The 8,622-nt window shown below is 36.2% G+C and overlaps 1 non-coding gene across 1 annotated transcript; it reads left to right on the forward strand.

The window, feature by feature from the left end:
- The first annotated feature begins 8,011 nt into the window (after window positions 1-8,011).
- LOC140992537 (5S ribosomal RNA) lies at window positions 8,012-8,130 on the forward strand. The gene has a single exon (XR_012178111.1). It is a non-coding gene; the product is annotated as a 5S ribosomal RNA (ribosomal RNA).
- Window positions 8,131-8,622: the final 492 nt, after the last annotated feature.

Below are 8,622 nucleotides of genomic sequence, written 5' to 3' on the forward strand. Positions count from 1 at the left end.
ATACACATTAGAAATACACAACACACAGTAGAAATACATAGTAAAAATACACAGTTGAAATACACAGTAGAAAAAAACAGCACACAGTAGAAATACACTGTAGAAATACACCGCACACAATTGAAATACACTGTAGAAATACACAGCACACGGTGGAAATACACAGTAGAAATACACAGCACACAGTGGAAATACACAGCAGAAATACACAGCAGAAATACACAGTAGAAATACACAGTAGAAATACACAGCACACAGTAGAAATACATAGTAGAAATACACAGTAGAAATACACAGCACACAGTAGAAATACACATTAGAAATACACAACACACAGTAGAAATACATAGTAGAAATACACAGTTGAAATACACAGTAGAAAAAAAACAGCACACAGTAGAAATACACTGTAGAAATACACAGCACACAATTGAAATACACAGTTGAAATACACAGTAGAAAAAAACAGCACACAGTAGAAATACACTGTAGAAATACACAGCACACAATTGAAATACACTGTAGAAATACACAGCACACGGTGGAAATACACAGTAGAAAAACACAGCAGAAATACACAGTACACAGTAGAAATACACATTAGAAATACACAACACACAGTAGAAATGCATAGTAAAAATACACAGTTGAAATACACAGTAGAAAAAAACAGCACACAGTAGAAATACACTGTAGAAATACACCGCACACAATTGAAATACACTGTAGAAATACACAGCACACGGTGGAAATACACAGTAGAAATACACAGCGGAAATACACAGCAGAAATACACAGTAGAAATACACAGTAGAAATACACAGCACACAGTAGAAATACATAGTAGAAATACACTGTAGAAATACACAGCACACAATTGAAATACACTGTAGAAATACACAGCACACGGTGGAAATACACAGTAGAAATACACAGTAGAAATACACAGCACACAGTAGAAATACACATTAGAAATACACAACACACAGTAGAAATACATAGTAAAAATACACAGTTGAAATACACAGTAGAAAAAAACAGCACACAGTAGAAATACACTGTAGAAATACACCGCACACAATTGAAATACACAGTTGAAATACACAGTAGAAAAAAACAGCACACAGTAGAAATACACTGTAGAAATACACAGCACACAATTGAAATACACTGTAGAAATACACAGCACACAGTGGAAATACACAGTAGAAAAACACAGCAGAAATACACAGTACACAGTAGAAATACACATTAGAAATACACAACACACAGTAGAAATACATAGTTGAAATGAACAGTAGAAATAAACAGCACACAGTTAAAATACACAGTAGAAATAAACAGCACACAATTGAAATACACTGTAGAAATACACAGCAGAAATACACAGCAGAAATACACAGTAGAAATACACAGTAGAAATATACAGCACTCAGTAGAATTACACAGTAGAAATACACAACACACAGCAGAAATACACAGTAGAAATACACAGCACATAGTAGAAATACACAGTAGAAATACACAGTTGAAATACACACAGCCGAAACACACACAGCACAAATGCAGTCGAAATACACAGCAGAAATACACAGTAGAATCACACAGTATAAATACGCAACACACAGTAGAAAAACATAGTAGAAATACACAGTTGAAATACACAGTAGAAAAAAACAGCACTTAGTAGAAATACAAAGTAGAAATACACAGTAGAAATACACAGCACACAGTAGAAATACCATGGGCGTAGGTTTCTATATAGATGGTCGTGACATGTCACAACCAATGTTCGAGGATTGCAAAATAGTCACTACCAATATTTGTCTGCTGCTGAGCCAGTAGTAACGTTAGTGAGTGGTAGTAGTGAGCATCTTCCAAACTGTGTCCGCTACTTGAAATGGATAAGAGGAAGAAACAGCTGAGAAACAGCGATTAAAAAGTTGAAGTCTCTGGAGGTGGAGGCTGCTAAATGTGCGAAGTTGACGGAGCTTTTTGGTGCCGGGACCAGTAACACCGACCCGCCAGCAGCCACAGGTGCTGCTGCGCCGGGAGACGAGGGAGGAGGACCTGACGATGATGAGCGAGTGGAGGCAGACAGGGTCAGTACCGTCAGCCTGGGGCTGGCTCGGCTGAATGTTTGAGACATGTCCAAAACAAAGTAAAAAAACGTTTTTACATTGAATGTGATGCGACCTCACTAACTGCATACTGATGAACGCAGCTGCCGCTAATGCTAACGTAGCTGCCGCTAATGCTAACGCAGCTGCCGCTAATGCTAACGTAGCTCCTCAGGGACTGAAGTCGTTATTTTCTAACTTTGACAATCTAACATGTGGCAGCACATCAGCCCAGAGTTAAAGGGCTGTGACTGTTGGTAGTTGTGGTTGATTTTGTTCAAATACGTCGAATTGTGATATTATGGGTTATTATTGTTCAGATGATTTAGCTAAGCTAGCTAACAGATGCTAACGTCAGCGGTCTCTTGTTGCCATAGCAACAGTAAACATTCACGTGGCCTGATGAGCTGTAAACAGAGATACAAAACACAAGTAAACCTATAGCAAATAATAAATTTAATTTGCAATATTTACCATTGAATTTATTGTAATCTTTCAATTCATTTATTGTTTACTGAGGTGATAACTATCTAATAGGTATAATTTGTGTGTAAATGTGTTACTTTTACTGTAGTTTTCAAATGGCTGTGTATAGTGTTAGTGTATAGTCTTGAGCATTTTCAGGTCACAAAGATCTGGCTTTTTTGCATTGGGAAACACTAGTAAAGTGTCCTAATGAAAACACGACAAAGCCATTTGACTACCTTGTTCATAAATGATGGTGTCAGGACTTTTTTTTATGACACACACACTTTCATTGATAGGAATACTTGGTTTTGAGGAATGACCTCTATTTTGAGCATGTGACATGCTTTTGCAGGTTATCAACAAGGTTTTGCAGTTTGTACTAATTGTTTTGAGAAATGCACCAACTGTTGTGCAAATGTAAGTAATGATGTGAGAAAAACTCCACCCCGTCTCTGGTTTTGGGTTCTTCCCGTTAGTCTCGTCCCACCCCTGGTCATAACATAACTTCTGTTGTGATTTGACACTATAATGAACAAAGATTGATTGGTTGATTGCTATAGCTGTCAGTTTTAGTCCTTGAGTTCATAGCTACGTGCTTTATTTGTTAACTGCTATCAAGGAATATGACTCTCCTTTGTAGTATGTGTGAGAAAGGACGCCACGAGATTTGTGGACTTCTTCGTGGTGTCCGCTGATAATATAGTGGGCTGGTCTGGACAGAAAATGCCAGAGCTGAATTTTTGTCCCAGTCCACCCCTGGTAATGTCACTACCAAAGCTGAGACCAAACCTACGCCCTTGAGAAATACACATTAGAAATACATAACACACAGTAGAAATACATAGTAAAAATACACAGTTGAAATACACAGTAGAAAAAAACAGCACACAGTAGAAATACACTGTAGAAATACACCGCACACAATTGAAATACACTGTAGAAATACACAGCACACGGTGGAAATACACAGTAGAAATACACAGCGGAAATACACAGCAGAAATACACAGTAGAAATACACAGTAGAAATACACAGCACACAGTAGAAATACATAGTAGAAATACACAGTAGAAATACACTGTAGAAATACACAGCACACAATTGAAATACACTGTAGAAATACACAGCACACGGTGGAAATACACAGTAGAAATACACAGCACACAGTAGAAATACACATTAGAAATACACAACACACAGTAGAAATACATAGTAAAAATACACAGTTGAAATACACAGTAGAAAAAAACAGCACACAGTAGAAATACACAGTAGAAATACACAGTAGAAATACACTGTAGAAATACACAGCACACAATTGAAATACACAGTAGAAATACACATTAGAAATACACAACACACAGTAGAAATACATAGTAGAAATACACAGTAGAAATACACAGTAGAAATACACAGCACACAGTAGAAATACATAGTAGAAATACACAGTAGAAATACACTGTAGAAATACACAGCACACAATTGAAATACACTGTAGAAATACACAGCACACAGTAGAAATACACATTAGAAATACACAACACGCAGTAGAAATACATAGTAGAAATACACAGCACACAGTGGAAATACACAGTAGAAATACACAGCAGAAATACACAGTAGAAATACACAGGAGAAATACACAGCATTCAGTAGAATTACACAGTAGAATCACACAGTATAAATACACAGCACACAATTGAAATACACTGTAGAAATACACAGCACACAGTAGAAATACACATTAGAAATACACAACACACAGTAGAAATACATAGTAAAAATACACAGTTGAAATACACAGTAGAAAAAAACAGCACACAGTAGAAATACACAGTAGAAATACACTGTAGAAATACACAGCACACAATTGAAATACACAGTAGAAATACACATTAGAAATACACAACACACAGTAGAAATACATAGTAGAAATACACAGTAGAAATACACAGTAGAAATACACAGCACACAGTAGAAATACATAGTAGAAATACACAGTAGAAATACACTGTAGAAATACACAGCACACAATTGAAATACACTGTAGAAATACACAGCACACAGTAGAAATACACATTAGAAATACACAACACGCAGTAGAAATACATAGTAGAAATACACAGCACACAGTGGAAATACACAGTAGAAATACACAGCAGAAATACACAGTAGAAATACACAGGAGAAATACACAGCATTCAGTAGAATTACACAGTAGAATCACACAGTATAAATACACAGCACACAATTGAAATACACTGTAGAAATACACAGCACACAGTAGAAATACACAGTAGAAATACACAGCACACAGTAGAAATACACATTAGAAATACACAACACACAGTAGAAATACATAGTAAAAATACACAGTTGAAATACACAGTAGAAAAAAACAGCACACAGTAGAAATACACTGTAGAAATACACCGCACACAATTGAAATACACTGTAGAAATACACAGCACACGGTGGAAATACACAGTAGAAATACACAGCACACAGTGGAAATACACAGCAGAAATACACAGTAGAAATACACAGTAGAAATACACAGCACACAGTAGAAATACATAGTAGAAATACACAGTAGAAATACACTGTAGAAATACACAGCACACAATTGAAATACACTGTAGAAATACACAGCACACGGTGGAAATACACAGTAGAAATACACAGCACACAGTGGAAATACACAGTAGAAATACACAGCAGAAATACACAGTAGAAATACACAGTAGAAATACACAGCACACAGTGGAAATACACAGTAGAAATACACAGCAGAAATACACAGTAGAAATACACAGTAGAAATACACAGCACACAGTAGAAATACACATTAGAAATACACAACACACAGTAGAAATACACATTAGAAATACACAGCACACAGTAGAAATACACAGTAGAAATACACAGCACACAGTGGAAATACACAGTAGAAATACACAGTAGAAATACACAGTAGAAATACACAGCACACAGTGGAAATACACAGTAGAAATACACAGCAGAAATACACAGTAGAAATACACAGTAGAAATACATAGTAGAAATACACAGTTCAAATACACAGTAGAAAAAAAACAGCACACAGTAGAAATACACAGTAGAAATACACAGCACACAATTGAAATACACAGTTGAAATACACAGTAGAAATACACAGCACACAGTAGAAATACACTGTAGAAATACACAGCACACAATTGAAATACACTGTAGAAATACACAGCACACGGTGGAAATACACAGTAGAAAAACACAGCAGAAATACACAGTACACAGTAGAAATACATATTAGAAATACACAACACACAGTAGAAATACATAGTTGAAATGAACAGTAGAAATAAACAGCACACAGTTAAAATACACAGTAGAAATAAACAGCACACAATTGAAATACACTGTAGAAATACACAGCAGAAATACACAGTAGAATTACACAGTAGAAATACACAACACACAGCAGAAATACACAGTAGAAATACAAAGCACATAGTAGAAATACACAGTAGAAATAGACAGTTGAAATACACACAGCCGAAACACACACAGCACAAATGCAGTCGAAATACACAGTACAAATCCACAGCGTAGCACAAAATAAATTTTAATTTAATTTATTTAATTGTATTTAAATTCAAATAAATATTAAAAGTAAATACTGTGTATAACCAAAATGAATTTTAATTAAACTATTACATCTATGAAAATGTAATTGGCAGCAGAATATTTTAATAAGAAATAAGAATATTTTTAAGTTCGTTGACAAAAGAGGACATTTAAGGGCGTCATCTTGGGCTTTGGGAAATATTAATTATCATTTTTCAACATTTTCTTACATTTTATAGACCAAGGGTATTCAACTAAAATTCAAATAGGTCCAGTTAGAGAAGATTTCCTCAAGCAAAGGTCCGGAACATCATAATGTCTAACTTGCATTACAATTAAGTCAAATAAAGAAAGAACAATTCAAAAACATTTCGACAATATTTATTGTCACTTAATATTTAATTATACAGATAAATACTGTAGATATGTATTTTTTTTCTCTCGTTAAGGAAAAGAAGGGCTGCATTTAAAAATAAAATTGTGAATATAAATGAAAATAAATAGCTTTTCAAAAATTGTGCATCTTAAAATAAAGTACTTCATTTCTGAAAAATAAAATAAAGTGTAGCAGCAGCTTGAGTCTCCCTTTTTGTTTCACATCTTAACAGTCTCAACCAATTTTACAACAGATACACCTCAACACATCTTAACAATTGAACAGTTTCTCTTTCTTTCCCTCTTGTATCCCACTCCCCCACTTTGTGTTGTTCAGTGAGAGAATTCAGCTCTAGCTTGTCCTGCCAGGATTTTAAATCTGGGCTGGCATGGTGTCAGGGCCACTCTTATACACATGAGCAGGTGCTCATTGGTGAGCACGGAATGATATTTAGTTTTAATTATGTTCATTGTGTATGTGGAGCCAAACATGGTCAAGATGTACAGGGCTACTTTCCTCACACCTGGGAAATCTGAAACCTGTCCATGTCATAAACCTGTCCAGCGCCATGTGTAGTTATTTTTCTCTGTTGTCTCCGGCTCACTCGTCTTTCCGTCTGTCACCTCTTTCATCCGACTGTATTCAGAGTCGCAACGTTTATCGCCTGGAATGCACATATTTGATTGGTTGAGTAGCATCACGTGGTATGGCTTAACTCGCGTGCAATTGGTCAGTGGATTTCCTGAGCCACTAAACCAGTACCGTAAAGTCTAGAAAAGCTGCGCCGGTCAAAATAGAAGCGCCCCATCAAAATTTAAAATACTTAAAATAATTTATTGAATAGAAGGTCCAGGTCCGTAGAGGACGGCATCTGGGTCCGGACTCGGACTCAAAACCGTGTTCAAATCTTGCTCCCTAAAGTGCTGCTTACCTACACTTAAAATAACAACAAGTTCATTGCAACTTCATGTTTCATATTTAGTATCAGAAGTTGCAACACTCAGGGGGAGGAAATTTTGAAGTTTGTTGACAAAACGGGACATTTAAGGACGTCAACTTGGGCTTTGGGAAATATTAATTATCATTTTTCAACATTTTATAACATTTTATAGACCAGTTACAGCCCTACTTAGCTGCCTAACCTAAAAGACTAATGACATCATTTACACAGCTGAATGATAAAGACTGTTTCAGAAGTATAAGTACATTTACTCAGCTACTGTATTTAAGTCATGTTTTCTTTACAGGTAGTGGTAGGCTTCCTCACTCATAATAGTTTCTACTCTACTACATGTACGCCATATATTATAAATAATATTTTTAGCACAGTAAATATATGACGAAAACAATCTACATGTAAAATATAAGACTACGTGATGTTACATCATCTATAAAAGGCCTGTTTGTATCTTCACTTCTCGCTTACGGCCATACCACTCTGAACACGCCCGATCTCGTCCGATCTCGGAAGCTAAGCAGGGTCGGGCCTGGTTAGTACTTGGATGGGAGACCGCCTGGGAATACCAGGTGCTGTAAGCTTTTTACTTCTCTCTACACACAGCAGAGGGAGCTGCTGACTCTTCATCACACAAAAAGCATGACTTTTTAACAGTTCTCATACAACCAGCTTTCGACATTTTCTAACATTTTATAGACCAATTACAGCCCTAATTGGCTGCTAAGCTAAAAGCACCCTGCCTGAAGTGGGTGCACAAGCTCAAAGGGTGCATTGAGGATGTAAATAATGTCTGTTCAAATCAATTTGGGATCTTGTGAAAAGATTTGAGGGAAGCAACACAATATGTCTCAGTCATTAGTCCAGTCTGTTATGCATCATGTTCAAGGCTCTGGGTTCAAACCTTGCTCCCTAAAGTGCTGCTTACCAACACTTTTTAAAAAGTTCATTACAACTTCATGTTTCATATTTAAGAGTATCAGAAGTTGCAACACTCAGGGAGAGGAAATTATTGTTTTGAGTTAAAACAAAACTAAATGATCTGTTTCTCCAATGACGTAGCAGCAGCAGCTCCC

This window comes from Pagrus major, chromosome 24 (assembly GCF_040436345.1).
Source record: "Pagrus major chromosome 24, Pma_NU_1.0".
Taxonomy (NCBI): Eukaryota; Metazoa; Chordata; class Actinopteri; order Spariformes; family Sparidae; genus Pagrus; species Pagrus major.